Here is a 24,780-nt window from a genome sequence, read left to right on the forward strand (position 1 = left end):
GCGGTATGGTTGTCAGCCGGTCGACCAATACGCCCATCTTGCTACAATCTGTTACGGTCCACCTTTGAGCTACACAGGCTACGCGCGGGTATATGTGTGTGTGTCTAGGAGTTTTCTTATGACTTCCATTCCGAGCCACTCTATTGCAACGAGCAACTGAAACACGCCGGTACATGGTTGGTATCTATTAGTCAAACTATCTTCGTCGGCTGTTTCACTACTGCTTTCACCTCTTTGTACATCAAAGCAATGAGTATCAGATTTTGCTGCTGTTCAAAAGAACGGCCGGAATAATTTACATCAACTCCATACAGAGTGTGCAACCAAACATATCTTGACACATGCGTTGAGAATTTGTAACAATTGATTACATAGGGTCACTGACAGATGGTCCTGTAAGTTTAAAAATATTTAAATATAAATATGTGTTAGAGACTATACTATAAACAACGTATATGAACTGAAGCTCTCAATTTCGAATTGTATTACATGAATTGGTCGTCAGACTTAGATTGAAACAAAAAGAAACCAATGCAAAAAAATGATTTACTCCTTTATTTGTACTTAATTAAACACAATACAATGATGCACAGAATTCACAAATTTCTAAAAGTACCTAACATTGTAGTACAATGCGAAAAATCAGTACAAGTATATCCAATGCAGCCGGTGAAATAGACCGCTAAAGCAAAAATATAAAAAATATATGCTTTTCTCGTATTTCAAGAATTCCCATCACCAACGTCTGCCTACGATCAGATATCCAGTGAAAAGCCCACTGATCCGTGGGAGCGTCCTTCCAACGAGGGACACAACGCTGACCAACAAAGAAACCTTTGTACTAAATGACCCCAAGAAAGGGTTCAATATTTCCATTTTGTAATTTCCCTTTTTTCTTCTTACAATAGAATCCCGAGTGGACGGCCGAAGACACAGAAATGTGTCGGAGCGAGTATGCGGGAATTTTTGATAAGCCTTTACATTTGACAGCGTATTGAAGTACATACACACGGACACAAACATGTTCTTGTACTGTTCCATTTCTTTCCCAACAAAGTACAACAGTATACAAGGTCCCGCGCGCTTCGTGCTTTGTTATGCAAAAATGTTTCCCGATTCAAAACGACGGGGACCTCCTCTTTTATGCTTTATGTGTTTGCCGTTATGTAGATACCGCAGGCATCGTGTTAATGCCACCATTGTTGAAGACTGTGGTCTTTCTTTCACAGTTATCTTCACATTACTTCAAGCACTCCCGCTTGGTCGCAAATTCAAAAAATGTACCCTCACATACACCCATGTTTTACATTTTTCACACAAAAAAAAAACATTAAAAGCATCCAGAAACGGGCGTAATAGTAACAGCAAAAACAAGAAAAATGAAAACCACGAGTAGATAAAAAATGGGTTCAAAATAAAATCAATTCGTTCTGTTCTCTGTTGTATGTTCCTTTTCAACTCCTTTCTTCTTATTACGTTGTGTGTTGAGATTTGTTACCATCTTTTTCTATTCCATCTACTCAAAATGTTACATTTCTTTACTTTTGTACATTTTTTGATGATAGGGTTTCTTCATTGCTTTCACATCAATCCTCTGAGTGGACATTGAAATGGAGGTGGGTGTGGAGGACTTTAAAAATACCCCGAAGCAACTCTGAACCGATGCTGACCTCTTCGAACCGATCGAATAACTTGAAAGCACTCGGGGAGGAAAAGAATCCAAGTGACGTAAATAGGGTGGTGGAACGAATGAATAAAGCGAGGTTAATACGTTTCATTATTTTCCGTTCGATCCCTAACATTTTTCGGATTTCTCGTCCGCATTTTGAAGTCACTTAGATAAACACAATCAGGAAAGTTTATCTAGTCGAAGGAAATAAATTTAAGAAAATCGTTTATTTTTTTCATTCTATCAACTTTGCATTTGCCTCAGCTACTAATTAAATTCGACTTCTATATATTGGTCTGATAAATTCAAAAATGGAACCAAGTCTACATTCACAAAATCGAGAGATAATTATTTATATCTGATAAAAATACCATACCATATCGAAAAATGACTTTAAACTATTAACTTTTTAAGCAACAACGTAGTGTTTTTCAAATAATTTGTAATAACATATGACAATACGAGCCTAAACCTGTTCGACCAACAACATGCTCGTCGCGAGATCAAACATTCGCAGTATTGACCATCTTGCTTTGGGTCACCAATCAATAAATGACTGATAGCCAAGCCCATTAGTGGTACAGGCATGCATGATAACGATTTTTGCACCAAAGAAGATCTTCTTAAGAAATGCTACAAATTGTACTAAATATGCTTGCTAAATACTTCCGAATTAAACAATGCCTTTGTGATATGCGGATCAATTCTCTTATTTTTCTTATTCCCTTATTATCTTAATCAATTAATAAAATTGATCAAAGTTAATCGAATTGCTCAAACAAAGTTTTGCGAGACGATTTTCATCACTTCATACGACTAAATTCGTTCAACATAATTTGCAAGCAAACACCTTTGCCAGTTTATCACATGCCTGTCTATTACCGTACCGCATAAACTGCATGTTGAACAAGCTTGACTTATTCTTGTATAAATAGGGGACTTAATGCATGAAGAAAGCTAGCCGATAAAGATAGCAATCAACGGAGCTGCTTTAAATAGAGATGCTAAAAATGGTAACGACAAAAGTGTACCGTTTTCTATTTAACAGAGTGTTTCTCTTCCCAAACCGTTCGGTTTTCTGCACGTCCAAATGTACACCAGGAAAGGTTTTATCTAGCTGCGTTATCATAAAGTGCACCGCTCACAGAAACCTCGTTTGAGAGAGTAAAAGAAGCTGGAAAAAAGGAATACGAACACAGCTGTGCACTGGCACTGGAGAACTTGCCGAAGCTAACTGTCAGCTTATGCGTACTCATGGTTGTGGGCTGAAGTTGATTGATTTTATCTACATCTTTTCAGCATCCCTAGCATACTCCTAATCGAACGAGCAGTTTAGTCTAAATGTGCACACCTGGTGCGCTCCCTTTCGAGGAGCGTCGTTTGCTGCTGTCGTTGGATACGTACGCCGTTCGTTTTGATCGATTTTTGGTTTCGGGCGAAATATAAACGATCCGTTCTTCCAGGAGACGGAACCGGGCTTACCAATCGGAAGCTTTCAGTTAAATTAAAATTCCCTCATCATTAAATCGTCCTTTGGTTGATTTGCAGACACACGCACACGCGCTTACGACGAAACAAAAGTGCACGTGGACGCTGGGTCGGGGAGCTTTAGAGGCTCGTACCACTTCAATCAGATTGTGCTTTGTTGTTGACGTGTCGGGATAACCGTTTAGTGGAAAAGAAGAGCACCCAAGACGGAAATTCACTGAAACCCCAACCCCATCGGTCGATCCATCGCTTCCCCCGAACGAAATAATCTTTTATCTCACAAACACTCTTGAGTTGATATGGAAACACACACGCGCGCGCGCTTGCGAACTGCAAAAAGCTACACATGCTACAGAAAGGGATACCGTTGTAGATGGGTTGAGTCGGGAGAAGATTAAAAACACCGATTCTTGGCTGAAAGATTGCTCCTAGCGAATTGATGGAAAGGATAGTAAAAAAAACTGCATACAGCCATGTACCATCCAAATGAAAGAAATAACGAAACAGTTCCACGAGTGGGAAAGTGGAACTTGTGCACTACAACACCAAACTGTGGTTTGTCCCTGCTGCGACTAAACAACATTACAATTTCCATCCAAATGGACCTAACTTTTCCGGCCACTGCTTGCATCTTCTCTAGTGCTACTCCCTTTTGTGAATTGGACAAACAATAAAACCTAAAAGTGGTAAATAAAACTGCTACTGTTCCAATGGCTACCCAAGCGCGGTCCTGTAACATCATGTAGAAGCAGTCTCTAGCCATGTCCTGGTATGGACGACAAAAAAATGAATAAAATGTTTCTGGGAATCACTCTGCACGGTGCTGAGTATCCTAGAAAATGGGAGCCGAACCTCCACCAAGTACAATATAAGACAATCATAAAAAAGCCACCTACGAATGACCCGAACCAGTCCTTTTTTTAATAATGGCGCTCGTCTCCCGCCTCGTTCGCTACATTTTGGTCTAATAAATAAGCACGATTTTACATGCACACAGTGCCATTCACATCGACACAATCACAACGAATGACTAAGAAAATAACTGCCCGAAGAAAAGAGGACTATAAAAGTAGGGAAGCATCCAAACAGCACAACTTCCTTCCCGGGTTTTGTCTTGTATTCTTCTAGCGCACGCTTTTTGTGCTACTTTAGACACTCATTTCTTTTCAACACCTTCCATGCTCTTGCTCTTGCTGCCTCTTCTCTTCAAGATTTCGTTTTTTGTCACTCTCAACATCGCCTCTTTGCTTTTTCTTTTTCCACTGTAGTGGTCCCTGCCTCCAGTCAACCCATTTCCGCTTCTGGGGCGAAGAGTCCGATTAACGATATCAAAAGGTTGAAAGGAAAAGTCCGATTTCGTGAAATATCACGCTCGGAGGAAGGCATGGTGGAACCGTTCAAGGCATACCTTTTCATTCTGTTTCCAGGCAAACAAGGCAAACAGTGTGTGGAACACTCAGAAGCTAACAAAGAAAAAAAAAACCGTTCCCATTTCCACGACACAACCCAAAACGAAGGCGGTTTTTGATAGAATCTTCAGCCGATGGTCGAAATCCATTAGCAACTTCGCCGAAACCAATCGGAAGATCCTTCCTGACCCTGAGACCGGGGGCATCCTATGTTCTATGTCTTCGACGTTTCCAGGCAATGCTGCTATCCAAGATCGTCCCTAGCTATTGCACGGTATTTATGTGCGTAAGAGGGTTTGAAGAATGTTCCGAGAGCTTTATGCGAGAGGTAAAAGCTAAGTGAGGTAATATATTTTTGAAATATTACACTCTTGTTTGCAGTACTGGGAAACTTTAGGTACAAATAAATGTTCAACTTTAGGAACTTCATTTCGGATGTGCCTAGCCATACTTACAACTTTAATTTTACCATATACACGTAAGTTTAATATGTGTACATATAGCTAAAAAACTAACATTTGAGTAGACAAAAGTACAGATCAGGCAATAATTTGATGACACCAACAAAACTTGATCTAATCCATCATATTCAGTATCATAAAATTAACTACAGTGTTAAGCAATTTGCAACAAATTATAAATCACCTGCAATCGATAAATGAGGGGTGGGATTCCAAGAGCAATGGTCTGTCGAAAACGAAAGTACGTGATTTAGTACGTCAGTTTCGCTTGAAACGTAGACATGATCCAAAAGTAACCTGTCTCCACAAATCGTAAAGAAAGCATTGTTTAATCGTACAGAAAACACCTACTCCTCTCTCTCCACTCTCTCCACTCACCTTTTGCAAACACAATGCTACCAGAATGCTGTGATTGAACAGTGCCTTATCTACACCGTGTTTATCTTTTGACTGACACCGGTAAGCAACGCACGACAAACCAGACAGACCTGCTACTAGGGCCGGATTTCGAGTGATAAAAGCGTTTCCCTTTCTACTGTAAGAAGCAGATAAGCAAACAGTACATATAAACCCAACCGGTAAAAGAAAGCGCTCAAATCGTACTTCGACAGATTGGGGACGCAGTAAAAGCGCGACATAAAGTTTGGTTCACTCAAATACGAGAAACCGAACCACCAGCACACTTATTTTTGAGATTCGTTCCAGATCAATTGGCAGAAATTGGGTATAGCTGAAATGAAAATCCTGCCCGACGGTTGTGCGCGTGTAGGTCAAACCGGCGAAGGAAGGAAAAGTAACGAACGGGATATGGAGACGATTTAGTTTGATTTATCGATTCGCAGGAAATTTGAATCCCAGAACCGGCAGCAAGCGAGAAAATTGTTCTTAAAACCTTGATTGCTTGAAGAAAAAATGACCGTACTTGACAATTCAGTCAAATACTTGGCAAGAACAAGGCGAAAACAAGTCGGTTTTTTTTACTAGCGGTACCTCACAATCTAAACTATGATCTATAAACATGCTTGTCATGGATACAAATCACAAATGGATCGAGCACACAAGCCAATACATTCCACGGATTAACGGTGAATTAATCACAGATAAATAAGTCCATAATAATGAAAAGCCGTTATTTGTCGCATCACATAACGAGAAGCAGCTTGAAGCAGCCCCAACTTAATGATATCCGTTTTAGTCATAGTTCAACTAGTAGTAGGCTGCAGACTGTAGACTGCATATTCATATTATTGAGCGAATGTTCTTCAAATGATATAACTTAAATTAAAAACTGGTTTTTAATCGCAACAGTAACAGTGCAAACTGTATTACTGGACGATCTGCAGTGAAACGTATCGTGTATTTGTCGTTGCTTCATTTTTTTAAATTTCCGTCCATGAATTTAAACTAAAAACGTGCATTAAACTAGCCTCGTATAGTGTATCATTCACCTTCATTTATACTTAGGCCGTTCACTTACAGTGGCGACCAAGGATGTATAGAAATCTCTGCCGAAGAATCAACCCAATTCCTAATATAACCACTGTCTCAGTAAAGCGTAGGCACGCGAGAACCCATGCCGAACGATGGGGATACAAATTGTTATGAGTTTATCGTAATTATTTCGTAACATTCACAGACCAAGATGGTCCTTACTGGGCGGATTGGCGAATCTCTGCGAAACGCTCACATTTGGATAGTTTCTATGTGTGTGGGTGTCGTAAGGTCTGTACATACAATCAGCCAGGCTACGCTAGGCACAGCTACGCACACTTGTGTATACGCCGGGGGGACTTACATGAACACGATGTAGCCTAGGCAACCACCAGAGCGAGTGGAAGAGTGGAATCTCAAGAGTGCAAAAATGGAGCAAGATGGAGAATAAGATTTGAGAGAGAGAGAGAGAGAGAGAGAGAGAGAGAGAGAGAGAGAGAGAGAGAGAAACGGAACCAGCTGAGAGCTTACACGAGCCATATCTGTGGAAACCACGAAAGGGAGAGAACGAGAGATATTGGGAAAATGTCCAAATTACTTTCCAATTGGTAGCAAACATCTTTAGTACGGCTGATTTTGTGGGTCAGCATATATATATATATATATATATATATATATATATATATATATATATATATATATATATATATATATATATATATATATATATATATATATATATATATACTGATAGTAAAACATAATAGAAATTTCTTTACATCAAATGCGAGGAATTTAGTTGTTTAGAATATTGAACACGATTCCACATTAATTTCACACATTAAACAAACGCACAGATGCTAAGCTACGGCAATTTGCTACCCATCGAGACACGTAGTGGGAAGGGAAAGTTAGTCAACTATGAAATGAGGACCGTAAAACTCCTTCCTGTTGGTGAGCCACAAGCCGACCAGGCCGGAAAGTCATTGCGTGTGACCAAAAGCTTATTCTCATCCACAAACGCTGCAAATGCGGCGCGACATTGACTCAAAGGTTAACCGAATTGAGGTCAAGGTACAAAAAGAAATGACAAAGATTGACCAACAAAAAAAAGTTGGTTGAAACCCCTTTTCAGTCTAAGAGTCCGGTACCAAAAAGGAACATACATTAAGTTTAACGCAGTTATCATTACCTCCCTGGTCAAGCACACTCAGCTCCTGGAAGCAACGGACGATTTCAACTGATGGTAACCTATTGCACGCAACGAATATTTTGATTCTTGACATCAGGATTTCTGTAAGTAGACTTGCGAACCCTATTTTCACTGCGTTGCCTTTCGGTACACTTTGATCATAATATCAACAGCGTAAGGTTGACACACTAAATACGCTCTGTCAAGACGTATTGAGCAGGCCATCATCTCACAACACATACGCACATTTTCGGCCCTATCATTCTGGCCGTCGTCTTCAACACAACTGTCAACCTCTTCTGCATTGCAGAAACGAGTAATTGAATTGTTGTTGATTTTGGTTTGTTCGATCACTCGAAGCATCTCGATGCTTGTAATACGACAATTTTTTACACCTACACCAACACTATTGCTGACATATCTCGATGATTCTGAAACCGATGTCAACGCAACACATCCATACATACACACACACACTTTCACACCCACACTAATCCAAACTCAGTTTACCCAGGTTACCAGTGACTGGACGCTTCCAACCTCCGGTTAAACAGCACCGTTTTTCCAAAAAAAAAACACATCTGAACACTGCCCTTTCTGAGCACTGGGCATTGGCAAGAAACCTTACATCTTCGTGCAGTTGTGTGCATGTATGTGTGCTTCTAAGACTGCTCACAGCTGTATAAGCTCATGACCCTTTCGCTCCCAGCTCCTTGCGCGGCTTAAAACGAGCTATAGCTCACCGAAGCAGCTCCAGGTCACACCACACTGCATCGACACAGCTGTAACTCGATGAGCTTCCCAAATCTGGGCACCAATAAGCTTTATGCACAGCTGCGTTTGGCTTTGCTTCACATTCAAGCGACTCGCCGCTTTTTACCCATCGCACATGCAGACTTTAAGTGCAGCCTCAGACACTGCAGATCACTGACCCGTTTCGGCGCTGCGTCCTGCCAACTCTAGGACACACCAAGCTACTCCCGGGGTGTAGGAGGAAGAAAGAAAAAAAGAAACAATACACACAGGCACCGATTTCTGTGGCCGATTCACACCCAGCGGGAGTTCACCGTTACAAGTCTCGTCCGGGACTGACAACTCGGCCCCGTGTTGCGAACTGTTGTGCATTTGTTAGCACACATTGCTCTCGCACTCAGTGTCGAGTGTCAAAGCTCTCCTTCCTACGGATCCTGGCCTGGTAGGTGTGAAGGGGAAAGCAAGTGCCCAAAACAATCAGTTTCTGCTGGTCCAAGTAGCCGAGAGATGGGAGAGTCTGGGAGCTACAGCAAAACTTTTGTTACTGTACTTCGTGACACTCCCAGCTGCCCAGCATCCTTTGATGTTACTATGATATATTCCGTTGGGATTCTTCTCTCGTGCGTTTGGTCGTGGCTCGGAGAGAAAGCCTCAGCAGTGCCAGGCCAGCTGCTACTGCTCTCTCTCTCTCTATCTCTCTCTCTCACACTTGTACGCGGCACAGCTCGCAGCATCCTTAGCGGCACGTCTCGCTCATCGGGGCGCGTCACGCGTGCGCATCTCTCCACATTCAAAGCATGTTGGGAGATGTATCTCCGTTCGACGAAAGATGAAAATACAAACTACACACACACACACACAGACGGTGAAAATGGCCCGTTGCGTGAGTGAGAGAAGGTGGTCGAACAGTCCCCGTCACGGGCGACCCTGCCAATGATGATGATGTGTTGCTGGGGTGGTAGTAATAGTGAGTCAGCTTTACTATGCCGTCTAGGCTGCCCCGGTCCAGATGGTGCGACGGTACGGAAAGCTACTACGGATCAACAAATCATTACTGGTGGCTTGTTTGATGATTGATTTCGATGTGTTGGGGAAGCGCTACTCACAACACAGCGCCGCAACTGGCACTGTGTATGTGTTGGCTAAAATATCATACGTGCAAATAGTGGCTCGAAGCGTAATGCTAGCGGAAAAAGCACCAAAAATGCCTGATAAAATTAAATAATATGTAATAATAATAAAAAATAATAAAAATAGATAAATATATCTATTTTTTAAATACTTTTAACATGTTTTTAATTAACATTATGAAACAATGTCGTTTGTTTTGTCCTTTAAATGTAACAAAAAGTAAAAATACATCATTTTCAGCTTTTTTATACATTAACTATTTGTTTAAACTATTCATTTTAAATACCAATTTCAATACATCATATATTCTGTTTGCATTTTCAAATGGTGTTCATAATCTTTGATTCCATCACACACATCGCCTTCGGTAGAGCATGCACAAAGTACCGGGCGTCTCCATCACATATTCACTCCACACTCCAGCGTCGTAGTTAATAAGACATTTAATGTTGCATATCGAACCGCAAGGGAGGGAGACATGGTGCTCTTTTTTAAAGTATGTATGCATGTGTATGTGTGTGTTTTCCCTTTTACAATGTATAACCGAAGGCGGCGCTAGCGGGCTCCCAAAAGCTAGTCCTTGGCCCATTTGTGCCCGTTGAAACACATCCTCATACCGGCTTTAGGCTTAGCCGCGCGGCAGAAAAATCCCTTGTGGATATAATTTTTAGATCACCGAAGGAAATAACGTCGTAAATCTGGGCTTTGAGTTCGATCCCATTCCCGTTACCAATGAAGAGGGTACTGCAAACGTAGAAAAAATAAGAACAAAAAAGAAAAAACAACAACATGCGACCACCAAACGACCATGCAGTGTGGGCTGATGCTAGCAACCTTTCCTATCACGCCCCATAAACAGATACCCGCTCTCGTGGACGCAGGCTGTGATGGATTAAGTTCTTCGTATATTTGTCATCTTTCGACGCTTGCGGCTTCTCTTCCACTTTTCCTTGGGAACCGGAACCGCCGGGGTTGTCTCTGCCTCAAGACGGAGGACTATCTCGAAGAAATATTTTATGAGAAGTGTACTGGGCTATAGTGAAGTGGATTGAAAACAAGCTTAGCTTGAAACAGAGATTGGCTCGCTTGGGTACACGGTTTTGGTGGCGAGGCGATCGCCTTGCTCAGACATGCGGAGGAGTGTAGAAAAATCAGAGGATCGCTGGATTCGTTTTATTGCTGACTCTGTACGGAGAGAAGAAGGATTAGCGTGACAAAAATGTATGTAACAAATGAGTTTATGACTTTCGATTCATTGTATACATTTACATTTACAGTTATGCTGAAGAGTAAAACAATAATAAACACGGGATGTTCACAATCTGAATAAATTGTGCGTTAAAACGAAAATTAAACAATAGAAATTATTTCTCACTGCTATCAGTCCCTTTTTTAATAACTTCGGCATCTTGAAGCCTCTAATAGAAGACATCTTGGTAGAAAACTCACACCATATTCTGGATATTGCTATCAAATTCAACGTGAACTTTTTCGTCCTGGGTAATTTCACAAACATTGTAGTTACTGCTATAGTAAAGCAAATTATCTATCTGGCTGCAACACATTCGTTGGTAAGGAATATCCTTATTTTCCTTTCCTTTTTGGGACCAAACCAATTTCTTCATCCAACTTTAACTTCGAGTACCACCTCATTGTTTCTAGCAGTAGTCTGATATACATGTATACTATTCCTCATTACTCATTTATAGTGACCATGCTTCGGTTGTTGACTGTGAACAATGTTTACAACTGCATTAAAATTGGTCCAAATTTCATCGTTAAATGTTCGTTCTTGTTTTTCTTGCTTTCACTGAGCCGTCTCTTCCTGAGTCATGCTTACATAGCTCTTCATAGCTTTCAGTTCGTTATTTTTGAGACAAACATTTCAAACAAACAGTTAAGCTAGTTCTGTGTCCTTCATTTGTGCCTGTTTTCTATAGTTGATCATAATTTCTCACTACTTATTGACTCCCTTTTCACAAACATTCCTTCTAAATAAGTCAGCTAAACATGGCTACTGTGACTTTTTTTCGTCACCCTAAATTGGTCGCCTATTATTTAATATGCATTACCCCAGATGTGTGCTAAATTTGAGGTTTTCAAGGTTCTATAAACCGCGTAAGCCGATCTTATGGTAGATTCGTCAACTCGTACGATTTAACAACATGCCCTTCATGGGTTAAGCCCCAAATAGACCGTGCCACCTTACGTAGGACTGACTATCCTACTATGGGGGGTAATCCAAAATTCACTGAAAGCCAACACCACTAGTGATACAGGCAGGCCTTGACCGACAACGGTTGTTGAGCCAAAAAAAGAAGAAGAAGATGTGGTCATTTAGCTGAGGAATCTTAGTGCATCACTTTCCGAGATTTTTCAAGATATCGGCCAAATAGCTACAAAACATAGCTAAAAAGTGTGTCCTCAACTAAATGTGAAGAAAGTTATCCGATAAGTGGTCTAAAGAGCTGTCAACAGAGTATCGAGTCAATATTTAGATGAAAATATGAGTTGCCTGGCTGTAGGTGAAGGCCACTGTATTTTTGCATAATTTTTCAAATCCTTCTGTCTTACAGGGTTTCCCACGATTTATTGGTCAGTTCCCATGATTTTTTGGTGCGTTCCCACGATTTTTTGGTCGTATCCCATAGATTTTTGGTTCGTTCCCATAATTTATTGGTATTTTCCGATTGGATATCAATACAATTGGACCAAAAAATTCTGGGAAACGACCAAAAAATCGTGGGAACGCATCAACAAAATATGGGAACCCACCAAAAATTGATGGGAACCGACCAATAAATCGTGGGAAACCCTGTAAATCAAATACAGTTTTTACATTAAAATGTTCTAGTTTCTTCTGCAAATGGTGTATGCAGTTATTTATGTTGTTTGCCTCCTACACTACTTCAACTGCGAGAATTACTTACGCTTCTCAGAATTGGTCCTCGCTTGATGACAGTCAAATGTGGATGCATTAATCCTAGTTTGAACTATTGTAGGTTTCGTTGGTGATTTCCTTAATTGCTAAAACATGCAAGTCAAGTAGTACCAGATGGCCTTACTGGGTGCGTGATATATTCCTTGACTTATGCTGTTTCAAGGACCGCTATCATGTACATTTTTAGCTAAGATTTTTTTTTCTTTTGGCACAACAACCGCTGCCGGTCAAGACCTGCCTGTACCCACTAGTGAAATGGGCTTGGCTTTCAGTGACTTTTTGTTACCATAGCAGGATAGTCAGTCCTACGTATGGGGGCACGGTCTTTTTGAGGATTGAACCCATGGCGGGTGTTGGCACGATATCATCCACGTGCATATTAGATACACCTATCATTATCAAAACAACGAGCTGTCAAGGACAGCTTGAATAGATATAGCAAATGACACCAGATGACGCTAGAAAAGGATGAAAAGATAACCCTTAAGGCGAGACAACTAGCTGATCCAAAAATAGGGCCAATTAGAAACAAATTCGGCAGCGGTCAAACAAGGGTCAAGCGGGGTCAAGACTGATCAGCTGACGAGGAATACGCGCCATCGAGGAAGCTAGTTGCGAATTATCTACGAGAGAAAACAGACAAATTTTTAAACTGTGCGGCGAAAACTTATAATACGCTAGCGCCAGTTCTAAGAAGGTCCAAAACGCTACTCAAAATAAACAGATTGTTCCCAGGCGTAACAACAACGGGCATGTTATTAAGTCGTTCGAGTTGACGACTGTACCACCAGACCGGCCCGAGCTAAGATTGCATGGTTGAAAATAGTTACACGCATTTTGAGCGGTTCGCTCATTTTAAATTCAAAAATTTATCCGTTTAAATTTAATGTTCAAGATAATGAAGAAAATGTCATTTGTGTGGTTTCTGAGAATTACTCGTTAAAGAAAATCATTTAAATTTAAATTTGAGTATCGTTGTTGGCGATGAAGGTTAAACAAAATCTTTAAAATAATTTATTACATTTAAATTGTCACGTTCCGAACAATTGTTGAAAGCAACTTACGCTCCTTTTTGACCTTGTTTGCATACCGATATAACATTCATGTCAAGATTTAGAACGAACAGTACATCACCCAATGTAATCTTCTTTGCATTCTTCAACAAATATAATTATACATCATCCAATTTCCACTATTGCATGTTTACCATGTTTTCGAGGTGCATTTAGTGATACGCAAAAAATATGTCTCATTTGCTCACATATTTGCGTGAGTCTATAATACCACACTCCCTGGTAATGAATGTAAGCTCATCAAACCTGATGTAAAGAACAATGCAATCTTCTGATTTTCTGACACTTCACTATGGTCGTCTTATTCTTTCTTCTTTTTCTTTTATTAGTCACTCTTCTTTCTTTAGTCATTTTAGTTTAATTATTTTAGTTTAGTCGTTTGTTTCATTAATCATAGAGACTCTGAGTCTTTTAGACAACATTCATCTAGGCTAGTTTAGATTACTTACTTAGTTACTCATCCGGCGCTACAACCGCTTTGCGGTCTTGGCCTGCCTCAGGAGTGTCCGTTATCCCGGCCTTAATGGCGGACGCCTCCACTCCATCTTGCCACCTCAATTTGGGCCTACCACGCCTCCTCTGTCCTTGTGGACGGCCTAAAAGGACTTTACGGGCTGGGTCGTCCGTTTCCATACGTATGACATAGCCAGCCCACCCGAGCCTGGCGAGCTTAATACGCTGTACGACAGTAAGGTCGCCATACATCTCAGTTTAGATTACACACTTTCATTTTCTCGGTAAAACAACCGTACTTGCCCCTGATGAAGCTCGCCGCTGGTAATCTTTGTTAAAAATTGCAAAAATTGCAAGCTGCCACATCAATTCATTTTCGGCTCAGTTTTCTAATGTTGTTGACAGTACATAATTACAACTTAATTAGCTTCGGAAAACACGAACTACTAGAAGATCTTCAGTCAGTTTTGTTCCAGCGTTTTGCCGAAAAAATTTTAAGTTCACCCAGATGCTCATCAATATTGTCTCCATCGTGGAATAGACTTTGATGGTAAGAAACTTCTCCTGATGCTGTTATTCAAAATTATCCCAACCTGCCTTGGCGGTTTGCGTATTCCATATTACCCAATTTTCCACGATTCATATTTTTCACTTGTAATGCCTGAACCCAAACTTATTAGAGATTTTTAATAAAAGTACTTTTACGCTTAAAGGTTGCAAGTTGAAACATCTATTTTCTCTTCAAACTTACTACTACAATGCATTACAATATTGTACATTACACGACTGCTGTAATATCTAACTGTAGCGAATGAATGAGATATTCTCCAGAGCTTTCCGAATAAGCAATTAACAATAAGCAACATTGAATGCACATCGACATGCATAGTCGGGTCGGGACATGTTTGACATGAGTTTTGAGAGTTTTACAGACTAACTTTATTTTACGAATATTCATTACACTGTATATCATCCCCGCACACATATTATTAAACCTAACACGCTATACCACTCAACGCTATGCCTAATAAGGTATCCAAATACTAATGTACTAATAACATTAGTATATTAATAATAATAATCATGAGAAATTCTTTTTCGCAAACATTTCCGAGTTTTATAGTTTTCAACACTATCATCATAAAACGCAAAGTACTAAGTTGGTTACTAAAATTTAAAAAAATAATAATTCGGCATAATTTATAAGTTGGGTTAATGGCATAGCAAAAGTTTAAACCAAATTTTAGCTGTGTTTATGTGTATGCACAGTGGTCTTTTATAGTAGAAAATTGAGAAGTTGATTTATAAAGTTGATCTATAGCCTTAAAAACATTTTATTGTTTTTTATTTACCTTTTTTAGAATGATTAAAATGCAGGATAGTCAGTCCTACGTATCGGGCCACGGTCCATTCGGAACTTAACCCCATGATGGATTAATAATGAGTAAAGAATTACAAAAGAAAAATATGTTTAATTTCAATGCTAATACTTCATGTTTTAACTTACATTATGATTGAAGTGGAATTGATTACCAGAACATGCATATCTGAACATGCATATTACATGCAAGTGTACCAAATGTCTTAATTTAGATGCAGGCATTGTCCTTATGCCTGAATCTGTTGAATAATACAAAAAATACAGGTATTTTAACATGATTGAATGAAAATACAATATTCACATTCATATTCATAAATATTATCTATAAAACAATATATTTAAGAAACAAACAGTATACTCACGTTCACGATCCATTTTACCTACCCATCAAGAGTTGAGTTCATTCATATTCAGGAAAGTTAGGTTTGTGATTTTTCTGACCTAGCAGCGAGAAGATGTTCTTTTATGTAGATAAAAATCCCACAACATACCATCCTTCATCTCACTACGGGATGCATCCCTACCAGTGGCTCATGAATATTCAGCACCATCCACCGGCTTGACCGGCCTAAAACCTCACTCAAATGAGGGCAAACACTCTAATTTAATTGGTCGACTAGTGCCATTTCCTCAAACAAACGACAAACGATAACGACCAACGCACGCGAACGAAACAAATCCGTCTTCGGTATTCGGCGCCCTGCCGACCATCGTTCTTAATCATCCTTGAAAACTCGTTGCACCCATAACAACACGCACTTTGGTGCTTGGCCAAGATGAAGGAGACGGTACATGATGGAGACGGTTGATCGTTCCGGCACTAAACCGCCATGGGTGGTTCGTTTGAGACACGTTTGTGTGGCAATATCTGCATTTAACCGATGTTAATGATTGCCATTTTCGTGCCAGGCAGAATCGTGGGCTGACGGTGAATGGAACGATAATAATGTTGATTATGAAGGGCACACAAAGACACACACACACACACACACATGCGTAAGTATGTGTTCAAGTAAGTGTGTTTTTCAGACTAGATAGTTCGTCAGGTTCTTTGAAGCCATGTGCCATTTGGATGGTACCCCTCTCATTTCCTTAGCCCCAGCAAAACCGGTATCGAGCAAACCACAACGACCCACACGGTAAGTGATAATTATTAAGACTCTTACAAAGTTTAATTAACGTATAATGTATAAGTCCTTGCGTCTAGCGTCAAGATACCGCCGAGATTCTTCGCGCACCTTTGCGCCAACACCGTGTGCTTTCACGCAAATCATTCCACCAGTTCGCACTAAATAAATGAACATATGATGAAGAAACCGCAAGTCAAGCTTTACCATGAAATTGAACCCCCCATACACACCCACACTCCAAACCGATCCGTGCAGCAGTCGCGCGCGCGAAAACCCATACGCTACAGTTATCGCTTTCCCTTGCACGCGCCAGTACTTTGTACTCAGTATCTCGCTATAATCCTCGAAACTATTAGAACAAAGCATACAGGCACACCCACACATACAAAGCAAACCTGCTCCCCGGGCGAGGTAAGGGATGTGGTGAACAGACCCCAAAAACATCCTCGCCGCTTAATTTCGCCACGGTCCTAATCTTAGGTCATCCGTTTTGCGCCTTGCTGCTCTTCCTGTTTCAGTGGAAAACAGAGAGGGGGTGGCGAACCGCATTATCGCTACGGTGCGGTGCTTTTAGTCGTGCAATCGTGAAACTTTTCCCTCACCAATATACCCTTTTGCAACCATTCCTCGCCAGCCGAAGGGGCGGAGGGATTTAAAACGTCCCACCCGTCGTCCTCCTCTCCTCTCCCCCTCCCATGGCGAACGTTTTGTCCGAACGTTCCGAATAAAGTGATTAAAACTCGTTCGCTTCAAGATTCTTGGTAAAGGGTGGACTCCCTCCAAACAGCCCAAGTACGGAGGGAGTTTACCGCATGTGGACCCATGCATTGCTGTGTATGTGAAACAACGGAGCAAACGGGTTCGGCGCCATGGCCGGAAGCTGCGACTGGTCGCGCCGGGCAGAGGCTGCCGGAAAGGTGCAGCGGAATGGAGAAAGGCGAACCGAAACAAATTAATTAATAACTACCGGGGCCCGGGTTTCGCACGGTTGAGCAAGAATAAGATGGTAATAGTTTTTATTGCTCTTTGATAACGGAAAGCCTTTTTCGGAAAGGTGGTTGCCTAATCGACTGGCAAGTATTTTGAAACTCAAAGTTGAACTGAAATTTGCTGGCGTGCAACTGTTTGTGGGTGGAATGGAATTGGAAACAAATATTAAACTCATAAATCGAATCGATTGTGTTTGTGAAACCTTTTATTGCGAAACTACCGACGAAAGGATTTCAATCATCACGAGAGCAGCAAAGATTTTGTTAATTAAATGAAATACGTTACATTTATACAACCAAATACGATGACCAATGGCTACACAACTGGCTGTAGATTAGAATTGCCGTAGGAGGAATCGTCTCCAATGGGTTTAGCTATCCGTGACTAATTGTGAAACATCCGTAGAAGGTTAGATTGTCCGGTGTACGAAATTGGAATTCATGTCTGACACGGAAAAACGTATGCGTCATACCTTATGAATCAAAATAATCCATTAATGCTGCGTTTTCTGTACTTTAGTATTAGTTAGCCAGGCTTGGCTCTTCATCATGTTAAGGTTGGTAATGCGCTATAAAAGAATTGAATTAGAGGCGAATCTATGCATCTAAGGAGGTCTAAGCGATGGGACAATGCCCTATGGAGCGGCCTCGAACAATCCGTGGCCATAGGTCATTTTTGTACTATTTACGATATCTATCACATCAAATGTTGTCTAAAATGGTCAATTTACTTGTAAAACATTATTTTAGACATTTGAAATCCAGTTGGCGCCACTGTACACCGTTTTACTAGGTTTTTCACATGTTAGAAATATTTTACGACTAGAAAACGAGATTCATCAAATTGTTGCTGAGGTGTGGGATAGCGAATCGATGCCTTGTGACTGGAATCTCGGCATCATCTACCCCATACACAAGAAGAGAGATAGGTTGGACTGCAACAACTACAGGGGTATTACGGTGTTGAATACCGCCTATAAAATATTCTCCCTGATCCTTCAGGATCGCCTTGTCCCGCACGTCGAAGAGATAGTAGGAAACTATCAAAGAGGATTCCAAAACGGAAAATCAACCACTGATCAGATCTTCACCATGCGGCAGATCTTGGAGAAGAAGGCTGAATACAGACACGACACATATCATCTCTTCATAGACTTCAAAGCCGCATACGATAGCATAGCCAGGGTAAAACTGTACGACGCTATGAGCTCTTTTGTAATTTCGGCCAAACTGATAAGGTTAGTTAGAATGACTATGACCAACGTCACATGCCAGGTGAGGGTGGATGGAAAACTCTCAGAACCTTTTGCTACCAACAAAGGTCTGCGCCAGGGAGACGGGCTTGCCTGTCTCCTATTCAACCTGGCACTAGAGAGGGCCATCCGCGACTCGAGGGCGGAGACTACGGGAACCATCTTCTATAAGTCAACCCAGATCCTGGCATACGCTGATGATATAGACATCATTGGTCTGCGGCTCTCCTATGTAGCAGAAGCCTACCAAGGGATCGAGCAGGCGGCAGAGAACCTCGGATTGCAGATAAACGAGGCAAAGACCAAACTGATGGTGGCAACATCAGCGGGCCTACCAATAAATAATCAGAATTTACGTAGGCGTGATGTACAGATAGGTGAACGCACGTTTAAAGTCGTCCCAGAATTCACCTATCTTGGGTCAAAGGTCAGCAACGACAATAGCATGGAAGCTGAGGCTGCGCTCTGGCACCAATCGAACACGACATCCGACTCGAACAAACCCATATAATCATATGGAGGTGCACTGTCAGACACAAAAAAACAAACAAGACAAACATGTCAAATCCCATACATTTTTCATGTTCGATGTCGTGTTCGATTGGTGCTAGAGCGCCGGGTGAGTTGCGCGCAAGGATGCTGGCTGCCAACCGGTCATTCTACAGCCTGAAAAATCAGTTCACGTCAAAGAACGTGTCGCGACGGACGAAGCTGGGCTATATAGTACCTATATAGTTCCGGTACTCACATACGCCTCTGAGACATGGACACTGTCCAAATCTGACGAAACCCTCTTAGCCGCGTTCGAGAGGAAGATGCTCAGATGGATACTTGGCCCCGTATGTGTGGAAGGACAATGGAGGAGCCGCTATAATGACGAGCTATACGAGATGTACGGCGCCCTCACTGTCGTATAGCGTATCAAGCTCGCCAGGCTCCGGTGGGCTGGCCATGTTGTACGCATGGAAACGGACGAACCAGCCCGTAAAGTCTTTTTAGGCCGTCCACAAGGACAGAGGAGGCGTGGTAGGCCCAAATTGAGGTGGCAAGATGGCGTGGAGGCGTCCGCCATTAAGGCCGGGATAACGGACTGGCAGGCGAAGGCGCGAGACCGTGAGCAGTTTCGGACACTCCTGAGGCAGGCCAAGACCGCAAAGCGGTTGTAGCGCCGGATAAGTAAGTAAGTAGAAATATTTTGACACACAATATAGCGCCAATAACAAGGTCGAACAAGGGGATCATAGCGTCATACTCAAGATGTTGGTCTTCATACTCTAGAGAAAGTCTTTATACAAGGTCCCAAAGTATTTCTAACGAGTGAAAACCCTGTATCCCTTTGTTGTGCATCGCCACAGACCCATATTTCAAACGGTGAATACAATCTTCATCAACTTAGTTTTATAATTGAGAATCATTGTATTGATTTTAATAATAAAACGTTCAAAATAACCAACACAAAATTTTAAAAAAATCATAAACCAAGTAATTAAAAATAAATAGGTATCATCAATTTTGCCAGAGCTCATAGCTCCCTACATTAAACAATTCGTTATTTAAAAAGTAAAAGAAAATAATGATTTAAGCAACTACAGTCTGTTCCCGAGTTGCGCTGTTCTCCACTTACGCGGATTTGAACGCAACTCAACTCAGGAACGCACAAACCGCGTAACTCGGGAGCAGACTGTACTTTATCTCGATCGGAATTAAAAAAAAAATAGAAGTAATTTGTTTTATCCTATATTATAAATTCTCTGTGATCTTAGGTTAACGCAACGCAACGCGATTACATCTTTGTCAATAACGCTGAAACCTCCCGCATTAGATACAAAACATGTATTACGGTTTCTGGATATGTCGTTACAAAATGTCATGTACATATAAAAAACTGCGGATTTTCAAAAAGTACTTAAATCCCGAACATACCGCAACGCCAAGTACAGGGCGTTCTGTTCTTTGTGCGGTGGTGCAGGTGAACGATGGCGTATGGCGCACCGTGCAACAGCGCGCGCTCCAAACATGTTTGAATGCATTTTTTCGCATTTGAGGTTAAATGATGAGTCTGAATTTTTGACAGCATTTTGACCACAAGTAAAATGAAGTTTGGAGAAAAAATTGAAGATGTACAAAAGTATACATTTCTTAATTCATTCTTCTCTTCTTCTTGTTTGGCTCAACAACCGATGCCGGTCAAGGCCTGCCAACCCACTTGTGGGGTTGGCTTTCAGTGACTTATTGATTCCTCCCCCCCATAGCAGGATAGTCAGTCCTACGTATGGCGGCACGGTCTATTTGGGGCTTGAACCCATGACGGGCATGTTGTTAAGTCGTTCGAGTTGACGACTGTACCACCAGACCGGCCCAACCCGACCGGTGATCTAGTAACTGTGACTTATTGTTGTACCCATATTTGGTATATACGTTCAGTTCATTCCGGAATCGAACCTATAACGACTATGTTCTTACAGGGTTTCCCACGATTTATTGGTCGGTTCCCATCAATTTTGGTGGGTTCCCATATTTTGTTGGTACGTTCCCACGATTTTTCGGTCGTTTCGCAGAATTTTTTGGTCCAATTGTATTGATATCCAATCGGAAAATACCAATAAATTATGGGAACGAACCAAAAATCTATGGGATACGACCAAAAAATCGTGGGAACGCACCAAAAAATCATGGGAACTGACCAATAAATCGTGGGAAACCCTGTAAAGTCGTCGTAAATCATTCACAAGTATCGGTCGACTACGATTTGATATTTGATACATATTTTATTATAAAATTCCGACAATTCGGGACGATCCCAGACGATTCCATTTCTCTGGAGTCGAAATTGGAATCAACTTCGCTAAATCCGGAGTGGAACCGTAGATGCAATCCGGAAAACCCATCTCTAGTCAGAAGTAGGAGTCGGCAGGAGCTGGATTCGGTATTTAATTTCGTTTAGAGTGTTTCATCTTTTGCTTTTCACGTGCACTTCATAAACAAACCTTTGTTTCTGAGAATAATACTTACCGACGACAACAATACTTTGCGACAGCATCCTTATACCGTTTCCGGCCCAGACACTAACCGACCCCGACCGACTCCAAATCCCGTACACTCTGGTCGGCTTCGGTCTACTTCGATTCCAGCCGACTCCGACTCCGGATGAATCCGACTCCGGACGAATACAACTATGAACGGTTCCGTGCGGCCCCGGACGATTTGGAACGGCTCTTAAATGTTTGAAGTCGGAATGGAATCGAATCGGGATTTTTGCCAACTATACCCATCACTAAAATCGAGCACTTATACGTTTGAATAATTTAAGTATCTCTATCTTCGGGATCCCCGACAAGAAATATTTAAAAAACAAGACTAACAAATAAAAAATTTCAACACAAAAAAGCATAAATACGCATAAAACGGATAGCTACAAATCCATAACAGAAAAGTTGGAAACTTTTATATGAAAATGTGTCATCATTCTTTAGAAAAAAATGTCGCTATTAAAACTTCTCACTTGAAACAAGTTCTGTACTGGACCAGTTCGTCTACGTGGTCCCTAATTGTGCGTAAATTTCTACTAAACCCAATTTGGATGCCCCTCACAAAAACAATGTTTTTACCATTTGTTTTTGGGAGAAGATCGATGAGAGAACTTTCGGATAGTTGGTGATACTTAAACTTTACTCGTTCGGTGGTTGGGACTGAAGAGAATTAATATAATTTACTTTCATCCCTCGAACTGAGGTCTCGTCTGCCTTTGTTTTACGTCCTTGTTCGGGTTCGTCTTCGGGGATGAAGATCAATACTCACGAGTTGAGCGATCGGTGTATGTTGAGCCATGCGAGTAACGCTGATTGTTGCTCAGTGTCGCCTCATGTTCTTCTGTATATTTGTAATATTTTGAAAAGCATTTGTTCATGCACAAAGTTGAAGCTTGTGTTCGGAACCCTCTTTAGGTGCGGGATTTTCACGATCATTCAGTTAAATATAAACGATAGGAAAAACAGTCCTTTATTTAAACAATTGAATATTGCACTAAAATGACGTTCAATCAATAACCAATTTGGGTCAAGTAATATCTAGAATTCTGTACGGCTCGGTGGTCTATCAGAAGGACGCTCCCTCTCCTATAAGGACGGAAGGGTTCTTGATTCCCATCTGCAAGGTCGCTCCGTCTACGCTTGTTTTAACCATCTGATCAGCTCTCATTATTTGTTGTTTACTGTTCTGTTGTCAAACAGCTGCTGCCGGAATATTCATCAGTAGCATTTCAATGGATTAGAGTACATGCTATATCGATTCTTGAACTGGGACGGGTTTGTTCCTTAATTCAAACAGCGCCTGGTACAGTTTTTAGGATGGAATATAAAAAGGAAGCAATTTCAGGACCAATGTCGGGTTGAGAACATCGGTATGGGTTCTTCTCCCGGTTCGGTATGAGTTCATGATCGTTTCCACGGCCGGTATGAAACAACATCTGGGGATGGGACGTATGGGGGGATGGGGATCCAATGGGAAGGGATGGGAAGTTCCAAGACCTGCGTGGGGTTGAGCACAGATTTAGAATCAGGACATATAATGGGACAATAATCATGGGTCAGGACCTATTCTGGCATCTGAATGAATTGCGGATCAGTTCCGGTACTAGTGTGGGTTATGTATAATTTCCAAGACGGATATCGGCTCGGATTCAGTTCCAGGAATGCTATGAGATTAGGATGATTTCATGGGATCAGGATCAATTCCAGGAATTGGTTTGAGTTCTGAGTCAGCTTCTTCTTAACTGTCGTTTGGGATATTTTTTCTAGACTTCTTCTATTTTAACATCTACTTGATCTCCAGTTGATATTTTTGCAAGAAGTCTAGAAGTCTAGAAGTCCATCCACCGAATTTAGCCTTTCTTTTCGCCCTTTTGCAGATAATGCTGGTTTTATATCTTCCTTTATTTAAAACCAAACGTCTCAACTAAATCTTTCGGTAATCTGCATAGAAAAATCACCGATCATCTTAGGAAATCCATCAATGTGTCTTTCAATACCAATCAAGATTCAATATATCAATCAAGGGTGTAGTTTTAAATAAAATTTCGGATATAAAAATAGTTCTCAAGATAAAATATAGTGCATCTATCTAGATATAATAAATAGCTTCTCTAAAAGTTCATTAAGCGATATGCATGTGTATCTGTAAAGCGTAGGGCTTTCATGATAAAACATCTTCTGGTTAGGTTGCGTGTCGTGTACTGAGAACGACAACGGAACAATCTCTAAAATGAAGCGCTCTATCAATCGTATAAAGCCTTTTAGTCTAAAACGCCATCTAAATAAACCATATCTTTCTGCAGAAGATATCAAGCTTTTATACATTAATAGATAAAAAGATTAAGTGCTTCATTAAGTTATAAGTAGTTTCCTTTCAAAAACTACTGAAACTGAGACATATCAACCACACTGTATGGAAACAGTAATAGTACGAACTTGTCTCATTGTGAACATGTTCCACAAATGCATGTTTAATGAACTGAAGAAGCTCACGAAATTTATGTACTCGGTCATTTCTTCTGTTCTATTATCACTATCCCGTTTCTGTCTTTTGTAGACCGTAACCAGCAATGTAGAAATGACTTCAGTTGTTCTGGACAATAAAATTATTTATGGTTCGCATTCGCATTTCCACTTCTTCGTGGCTGCATATAGCGTATATGTGCGTATACTTAACACAGGGTGTAATGGAGCAGGATTATCAGACACAGTTGGTCTTTCACCAATAGCGAGACATGGAAATGTTTCTTAGCGTAAAACTTTTCCACTTTGCTCAAGAAATTATGGCGATGGCGAGATACTGAAATGGTTACTAGAATTGTTTACATTAAAATACTGCAGACGAAACTTGTAAAATTACACTTTCAGTATTTTTGCATGTGTGAGAAATGGTGAAATATATCTTTAGATCAAGATATTCTTTGCAACTGATGCTTCTAAACAGTCCACACATTATTGAATCGAGTTAGGCTTCCAACTAGTAAAACATATACCATA

The 24,780-nt window shown here is 40.9% G+C and overlaps 1 protein-coding gene and 1 long non-coding RNA gene across 8 annotated transcripts in view; both read right to left on the bottom strand.

Moving 5' to 3' along the window:
- The window catches only part of LOC121598728 (muscarinic acetylcholine receptor DM1), a 94,734-nt gene extending 85,954 nt beyond the window's left edge, over window positions 1–8,780 (bottom strand). For 2 of the 7 annotated variants that reach the window (XM_041925968.1, XM_041925962.1), the window contains exon 1: window positions 8,583–8,780. The gene's annotated coding sequence lies outside the window, so the exon portion shown is untranslated. The other 5 variants (XM_041925964.1, XM_041925963.1, XM_041925965.1 and 2 more) reach the window with 5 other exon arrangements.
- A 1,068-nt stretch (window positions 8,781–9,848) lies between these two features.
- LOC121599660 lies at window positions 9,849–11,552 on the bottom strand. The gene is made up of 3 exons (XR_006005715.1): window positions 10,984–11,552; window positions 10,369–10,719; window positions 9,849–10,278 (listed from the first exon to the last, which is right to left on the bottom strand). It is a non-coding gene; the product is annotated as an uncharacterized LOC121599660 (long non-coding RNA).
- Between the last annotated feature and the right edge of the window lie 13,228 nt (window positions 11,553–24,780).

The sequence above is a fragment of the Anopheles merus genome, chromosome 3L (genome assembly GCF_017562075.2).
Source record: "Anopheles merus strain MAF chromosome 3L, AmerM5.1, whole genome shotgun sequence".
NCBI lineage: Eukaryota > Metazoa > Arthropoda > Insecta > Diptera > Culicidae > Anopheles > Anopheles merus.